Here is an 8937-nt window from a genome sequence, read left to right as displayed (position 1 = left end):
TCCACGCTTTAATTCCTTCTGTGTTTTGCAAATTACAGTATTACTATAGATAGAATGACCAAAAAAATAAAAATAAAAAATCACAATTTTCACCGAATCATGGCAAAAGCCACGAACTGTCCTTCATTTAAATGGCTGGGGGTAATCTGTCCTGAGGGGTCCGTTCACTCAGGGCCGAGGTCCACAAACACAGATGGAGAATTTTCTCTCAGCTATTTCTGTGTGAAGCAATGCAAATATTTTTCTCACTTGAACATTTTCGCTTTTGAATTACTGACGGCAGTGATAGGTTTCTTAATAAGGCTTCTTTTCTTCTTTTACAGCAATTACATTTGACTATTTTTTCTTCTATTCATTGAAGAGTTTGAGGCGGTCTTAAGAGAATTCATCTGAGGAATGCTGTGGCTCAAGGTTTGGAGTTCAATAAGTACTTCATAAAAAAGAAATGTCTGCTGCTCTGCTGTAAAGACAAGGAAAAGTACCTCTCATGCAAGTTCTTTTAGTTCCATAACTAATTAAAATCACAACTACCACTAACAGAAAAGTTTCTCCTGATCTTATCTACTACTTAGAACTCTTTACAAGAGAAGGAGAAAAAAAAAAATAAAAGAAGTGATTTCCCCATAGACTGTGGGTCTCCCAGGACAGGTCTCCTGTATCTTTATGGGGTCTCCCCAGAGCCTAGCTTAGTGTCTAGAACTGAGAAGGCACCTAATAAATGCTGACTACAGAGCAAAATGAATGAATTTGTTTTCCTTTTAATTTTTTAATTGAAATATAATAATCTATATGCTCAAAAGTACAGAAATCCTAATTGAACAGTTAGATACATTTTTACAAATTTGAAATCACCTGCGGAACCAAAAGCTCAATCAAGAAACACAACAATACAACCCCAGAAATCCTGCACCCGCCCCTTTCCAATCATTATCCTCCAAATATAACCACTGTCCTGACTTCTAACAGCACACACTAGTTTGGCTTTTGGGATTATACAGGGTATCTTCTTTTGTGACCATATTCTTCCATTCAGCATCAGAATTCTGAACTGCATCTGTACTGATGCCTGTAATTTCAGCTTGTTCATTCTCATTGCTGCATGGTGTTCCATCATGGGTGCCATGGACTGAATGTTTGTTTTCCCCCAGAACTCATAAGTTGAATCCCTAATTAGCAATGTGATGGTATTTGGAAGAGGCGCCTTTGAGAGGCAATTCAGGTTTGAAAAAGTCATGAGGGTGAGGCTCTTATGATGGGATTAATGCCCTTATGAAATGAGGAAGAGACATGAGATCAATCTCTTTTTCTCTGTCTCTGCTTGTATATGCACCAAGTAAAGGCCATGTGGCCATACGAGAAGACAGCTGTCTGCAAACCAGTAAACCAGGAAGAGGGCCCTCACCAGACAACAAATCAGCTGGCACCTTAATCTTGGACTTCCCAGCCTTCAGAACTTTGAGAAATAAATGTTGGTTACTGAAACCACCCAGGCTGGGTGCAGAGGTTCACGCCTGGAATCCCACCACTTTGGGAGGCTGAGGCAGGAGTATAACTTGAGGCCAGGATTTCAAGACCAGCCTGGCAAACATAGTGAAAATACAAAGATTAGCCAGGCATGGTGGCACTTGTCTGTAATCCCAGCTATTCCCGGGGGCTGAGGCAAGAGAATCACTTGAACCTGGAAGTTTGAAGCTGCAGTGAACTAGATCACACCACTGCATTCCAGCCTGGGCAACAGAGTGAGACCCTGAAAAAAGAAAAGAAAAAAAAAAAAAAAGAAAAGGAAAAGGAAAAGGAAAGATCACCGAGCCTATGATATTTGGTATGGCATGCCAAACTGACCAAGACAATGGAAATATGCCACAACTGATTTATCCATTCCACAACTGATCTATCCATTCCACACCTGATCTCTCCATTCCACAGATGATGGGCATTTGGCACCTTTAAGTTTGGAGCTATCATGAAACGCATTGCCACAGAAGATCTAATACATGTCTTTTGGTAATCACGTTTTCCTGTTGGGTTGTGTCCCTGGGAATGGAAATGGATCATAAGATGTGTACAGTTTTGGCCTTGGTGGAAGCTGTCAGACATTTTTCCAAAGGGTTTGTACCAATGTATATTCCCAGCAGCAGTGCATAAGCATTCTACTTGCTCCATATCCTTGCCAGCACTTGATGTTGTCAGTCTTTTTAATTTTAGCATTCGGATGGGTGTGTAGTGGGATCTCATTGTGTGCGTGTATGTGCGTGGTTTCTCTTTATTTTCAGATAATTATAGATTCACATGCAGCTGCAAAAAATAATACAGAGATCTGTCATATGCCCTTCACTCGGTTTCTCACAATGGTAACATCTTGCATACCTATAGTACAATATTGCAATGAGGAAATTGATGTTGACAGAATCTAACCTCAGTTAGATCTCACCAGTTTGGCCATATGTAGACTCACTGATCATCACAGTCAAGGTATGGAAGAGTGTCACTGCAAGGATCTTTCCTGCTAGTTTTATATCCACTGCTACCTCTGTGCTACCCCCTAACCCCTGGTAACCAGTAAACCATTCCCCATATCCATAATGTTGCCATTTCAATAATGTTCTATGAATGGAATTGCACAGTATGTGACCTTTTGAGATTGTCTTTTTTCAGTGTATTTCTCTCAAGATCCATCCAATAGGTTGGTTGCCTGTATCAGAATTGCATTCCATGAACAAACTTTTGAAGACACTATGCATCTCATTTCCAAACAATTATTTTTAGTAGTTTATTTCTTTCCTATTCGAGGGATGGCAAAATAGAGTTGCACATTTTTTTCATTTGTTCATCAGTTTAACGAACATTTATTAAGTACCAACTGCATGTTGAGCATTGTGCTGGATGGTGAGCACCCAAGAGACACACATGGCTCTGCTATGTAGAGTTTTCCTAAAAATTAGCTGGGCGTGGTGATGGGCACCTGTAATCCCAGCTATTTGGGAGGCTGAGGCAGGAGAATCACTTGAACCCGGGAGGCAGAGGTTGCAGTGAACCGAGATCACACCACTGTGCTCTAGCCTGTGTGACAAGAGCAAACCTCCGTCTCAAAAGAAAAAATAAATAAATAAATTGGGGAGACAGATTTATACATTTAATAAGACAATACGGAATTACAGGTGGCAAGACAGAGCAGTGCATACATTTCAGTCAGGAATAAAGAAGGAAATGGCTGACTTTATGAGGATGGGGGTGGAAGATGAGTCCAGGAGATACTTTTTAAGGGCCTGATGCATAAACCAAACCTTGGAAATTGAGCAGGTTGCCTGATGTCTGTGGATGAGAGAGGAAGCAAGAGAAAAAGGGGGTTTTCTGAGCAGAAAGAACCATAAGCATGGTGGTGGGAAGAAGTCTATACTCAATTTGTATATAATGTCTATAAACAAATACTCAGTTTGTATATAAAGTCTATAACTCAGCACACCAGGATTCACTAAGCCTGAAAAGTGAGTGGGGCTGCTGAAGAGATGAAGAGTTAAGGATCATCATCTTTCAGGAACACCCATTCTTACCGAAGACACAGTCCCAAGCTGCTACCCAGATGCCGCCAGCAGAATCCTACTGAAACATTGAAACTGCCCTTCTAAAGTTTATACAATTAATTAGGGAAGAAAGGAGGGAATTTGCAGCACATGCAGCATTAATCATTAGGGAGCTTGCTCTCTGATATGCTTCCTCACAGCTGTTTGGTGCCCATTGCCTCAGAATGACACAGACCCTGTGACAAGATTATATATGGTTGGTGCAAAAGTAATCTCGGTTTTGCCATTAAAAGTAATAGCAAGGCCAGGTGCAGTGGCTCATGCCTGTAATCCCAGCTCTTTGGGAGGCCGAGGCAGGTGGATCACTTGAGGTTGGGAGTTCGAGACCAGCCTGTCCAATATGGCAAAACCCCATCTCTACTAAAAATACAAAAATTAGCCAGGCATTGTGGCATGCACCTGTAGTCCCAGTTACTTGGGAGGCTGAGGCAAAAGAATCACTTGAGCCCAGGAGGTGGAGTTTGCAGTGAGCCAAGATTGTGCCACTGCACTCCAGCCTGGGCAACAGAAAAAGACTCTGTCTCAAAACAAACAACAACAACAAAAAAAAGGTGAAAACTGCGATTACTTTTGCACCAACTTAATAGCTCCCCTTAAGTGCTCTAGAAATAACAAATCATTCATTGTGAAGTGTTATGTTTTTCATTTGAGATATTCTTTCAGGTCTGACACACCAGTGAAACTACTGACATCAGCTGCTCTGAAGAACTTCACAACAAGCAAACTCACCAAAGAATGCAGTTTCCATATCTTGATGGTTACATCCCTTTTACCCCCACTAATCAACAACTCCAATTTTCCAGCCCCTTGCCCGATGGTCCCCTTAAAAGCCCCAGCCCAAAACTCCTCAGGGAAGTGAATTGGAGGGTCCCTGTCTCCTTGCCTGGTTGCCCTATGATCATCAAACACTTTCTCTGCTGCAAACCCTGCTGTCTCAGTGTTTTGGTCTGTTACTGCACAGAAGGCTTATACACCTGTCAGTCCTGTAATAGTAATTTGAGTCTTCTGGGCTCCAGCCACACTGCTTTGTAGTTTCTCACAGACCCCTGCATTAGACACAACCAAGGGCAATGACTTGAGTTACACAGCTTTTACATTTTTCTCATGAGTGTTTATCTGTCAGTTGTGCCTAATGTAGAGCGTGCACACACACACATACACACACACACACACCCACTCATCTACCTACCTTGGTGTCAAACACACAAACTGTCTTTCTTGCCTCTTCCCCTGAAATGGGAATGAGAGGCATTCCTTAAGTACTCACAATAGTAAGCACATGTTACCCCTCCTCTAGGACAGACAATGTTCCAAGAGCCTTCCATATGTCTGTTCCTTATAATAGTCCTCTGATCTAAGTAGGCCTATTATCACAGCCAATTTTTAGATAAGGAAACAGTCACAGTGAGGCTAAGTGACTCACCCCAGGTCACACAGCTCAGTTCGCAGAAACGAGTGAGCTCTCCAGCCTATTCCCTCGATGAGTGTGGCAACAACGAGGGTATAGACTCTGGAGACTGACCATGTGATTAAAACATGGCCCTGCTGCTTGTAAGCTCTGTGACTTGGGTGGGTCACTTAACTCCCTGTGCCTCAGTTTCCTTGTGGATACAGTGAAGGTAGAGGCAGTCTACCTGACAGGAGGTGCTGAAATGACAGTAGACTGAGAGATCATGTTCCTTCAGCATGAAAGGGTTTCCAGTGAAAAGCTCAATTCTTCTTTTGAAAGGTTAATAGGATGAAGTTAGAGTGCTCATCAGTCTACTCAGCATCTAAACCAACACACTCACACCAAGGCTAATGTCATCATGACAGTTTTCAGCCCACAGGTGTCTCCTGATTTAATTATTGAGAGAGTCCCATTACTTGGTATATGAAAGTGAGATGAAAACCTATCCAAGGGGCATTTTTCTTGGGCTGCAGGGCTCTGCTCCATTTTTGGATATTGGCACATGCTGATTCCCCTCTCTGCCTTGTGCTACCTTCTTCCCTTCCTCCTTTTCCTCACCCAGTTAATGCCTCACTTCCTTAGAACTCCAAAGAGTCAATGCCTCAGTTATATCTAGCTTAATCTTCTAAGGCTAGTTCACAGCTCCTTGTTACATGTTTGCATGACATCTTTTATTTTTCCCTCTAAGTTCTTATCACAAGTTATAATTATATATAAATATGTGTGTGTGATTATCTACTTAATAAACATCTCTTCTAGTATAATTTAAGAGTAATAGAACTGAGACCATCTTTATTTTTACTTAGCATTTAATATCCATGGCATAGTCCTTGCATATAGTAGGCACTCAATACATGCTTACAGAGTAGATGAATGAGTAAGCATATGAACAAATTAAAAAATCTTAGTGAATGAATCACCAAAGTTTCATCAAAAGGAATTTGATGTCCCGTAATGACTTCAGTTCCCTGAAATGTCTTGGTGGTCGTTGGTATCATAGAGTTTCTGGACACCCAAGGAATAATATTTCAGATAGACTCATGAGGTTTCCAGGCTACTGTGAATCAAATCCAGCCCAGCCCAGCCCAGCCCAGCCTTCCAGGCAAGTCTGTATTTAAGTCTCCCACTTTGATTTCCATCATCATCCACTGCAAGCGAGAGTTGTTGATTTTCTTTAATTAAGGCAGGAAGGATGGCTTCCTGAGTGGGTAATATATCTCCCAAGTTCAGCATTTCATCTGCACAGCCCACATTTCACTCAGAAATGGGACGGATTCATTAAAAGTATGGCCAGACAGCTTCCTCTTTGGTTGCTTGTTTGCCTACATTTAATGAATGAATAAAGAAAGTGCCTATTCATTACCAACTTTTGAGTGGAAGTAATTGCTGGGTTCCCTCGTTTGCTTGGAATAATGTTCTTTGCATTGGAAGCATCTTCTGCCTCGGTCACCATAGTAATTCCCAATCAATGGGCCAAAGACGTCCTCCAGGGGCAGGTATTCACCTCCAGCTCACCTTTGAGAGAAATAATCACTCTTCTAGTCCTCCAGGGCTTCATTCAGTGCACTAGGCATGCTCATTTATGGCAGGAGACCCTGGGACCCTAAGAAGTAAATAAGACTGGGAGGCCCATTAATTCTCTGAGTACACCCTGGGGGCACCTGGGGCATTATAATGTGATTACTACTAAGAAAGTCTAAATTCCTATGTACTTTGTCAAAAAGCATTTTACAGAAAGTACTCAGTTTGGCCCTTCCTGTGATCATGTGCCTAACTTTGGCCACAGGAAATCTAGGGGGCCATTTGGGTGACTCTTGGTTGACTCAAGGTTTAAGGGATCCTTGAGACTTTATCCCTCATCCCCAAATCATTAACAAACATTTGCCAAGTGGCTACACTGAGTATAAATTAAAGATTACTGGATCCCTTATCTGTACCCTGGACCTGTACAACACAGCTGTTCTAGTAGCTTCCCAGCCTCTTTCACTGCCTCTGCCAGTTTTATTTTCTCCATGGTTGCACAGTGGTCTTTCCAAAACATAAATGTCAGTGGCTCACACCTGTAATCCAAGCACATTGGGAGGCTGAGCCGGGTGGATCATTTGAGGCCAGGAGTTTCAGACCAGCCTGGCTAACAAGGTGAAATCCTGTCTCTACTAAAAAGATAAAAATCAGCCGGGCATGATGGCATGTGCCTGTAGTCCCAGTTACTCGGGAGGTTGAGGCAGGAGAATCACTTGAAGCAGGGAGGTAGAGGTTGCCGTCGGCAGAGATTGGGCTGCTGCACTCCAGCCTGGGCAACAGAGTGAGACTCCGTCTCAAAAAAAAAAAAAAAAGAAGGAAAGAAAAGAAACACAAATGTCACCACAACTGTCCCCTGCTAAGAATCCCAAGGCTCCTCCTTGCCCCCAAGATTCAGGACAAAGTCCTCTTCCTGATTCATAGGACCTTCCCTGTACAATCTGGCCAGTTTTATATCCACCTACCTTCTGTCCCACTTTGTAAGCATCTGCCTGCCACATGAAGCTACTTGCAGTTCTCTGAATATATTCCACAGTTCCCACCTCGGTGCCTCTGCCCACACATTTTCCTCCACCTCCTCCCTATGACCATCTTGCATTCTTTGAAATGCTAGATCAGATTCAGAGCCCTAGAGGAGAGAGGCAGGTTGCATCACTTTACAATCAGAGCCATGAGGAAAGCGATAGGGAGTGGTGAGGAGTGGGACAAACTGGTGAGCACATACCCTGTCTATGAGGGGCAGCTATACCACCCAGCAACATCTAATGGTTGCCACGAAGGGATGTGGGTTCAGTGTTTTCATATCTACTACTTTTCAGGGGAAGCTGGAAATCTGAAACTTTATCTGAAATATTTTTTAAATGTGGTATACTTCATTGTAACTTTTAAAATGTTAAAGGCCTTCCAAAGTGGGCCTGAGCTCTTAGGTGCTAGCTGCTGACTCATGACCTCTACCCAAGAGGGGATACCTCCTTGGTGAACTCATCTTTCCTTTGTGTCACCATTATAACTTGTGGCTCAATGAAGAGCTTCAGCGACCAATCTTTGTGTCTCTGAAAGTTGGCATAGTACATGGCACACAGAAAATGCAGTAGAGATAAACCAATGAATAAATAAAGTCAGTTTCTTCCCCCATTTGTAAGCTTATAAATTACATACACTTCAGAAAGGCTGGGGGAGGTTGCTGTATCCTTTTTAATAATCAGGCAAAAAATGGTTTTTTATAGCCAGCCTTCAACCCCGGTCATAAGAGAAGTTGGCATCCACTTGTGAAAAGCAATTTGAGAGAGAGCACTCAGTCTTGCTGTCTAAAAATATCTATCACCTATAAGACCTGCACTGCCCAACATTATCACCTTCAGTGGGTTACATCGTAGAATATTACCTTTGCAGCCTTCCTTGGGAACTAGCCCTTCCCCCTGGCAGGAATTGGAAGAAGTGTTGTCAGCTCCTAAAAGTTAATATAAATACATATTGGGTTCTTTTCCAATTTATTCTACCAAATTGCTGTATGACTTTAGGCAACTTCCCTTATCAGGACCCTACTTTCCCCATCTATAAAGAACTCTTCTGGGCCAGGGGTGGTAGCTCATGCCTGTAATCCCAGCACTTTGGCAGGCCGAGGCAGGCGGATCACCTGAGGTCAGGAGTTTGAGACCAGCCTTGCCAACATGGAAAAACCCCGTCTCTACTAAAAAATAAAAAATTAGCCAGGTGTGGTGGTGCGTGCCTGTGGTCTCAGCTACTTGGGGAGGCTGAGGGAGAAGAATCGCTTGAACCTGCAAGGCAGAGGTTGCAGTAAGCCGAGATTGCGCCATTGCACTCCAGCCTGGGTGACAGAGCAAGACTCCGTCTCGAAGAAAAAAAAAACAAAAAACCCAAATA

This window comes from Macaca fascicularis, chromosome 20 (genome assembly GCF_037993035.2).
Source record: "Macaca fascicularis isolate 582-1 chromosome 20, T2T-MFA8v1.1".
Taxonomy (NCBI): Eukaryota; Metazoa; Chordata; class Mammalia; order Primates; family Cercopithecidae; genus Macaca; species Macaca fascicularis.
This window is presented reverse-complemented; position numbering follows the sequence as displayed.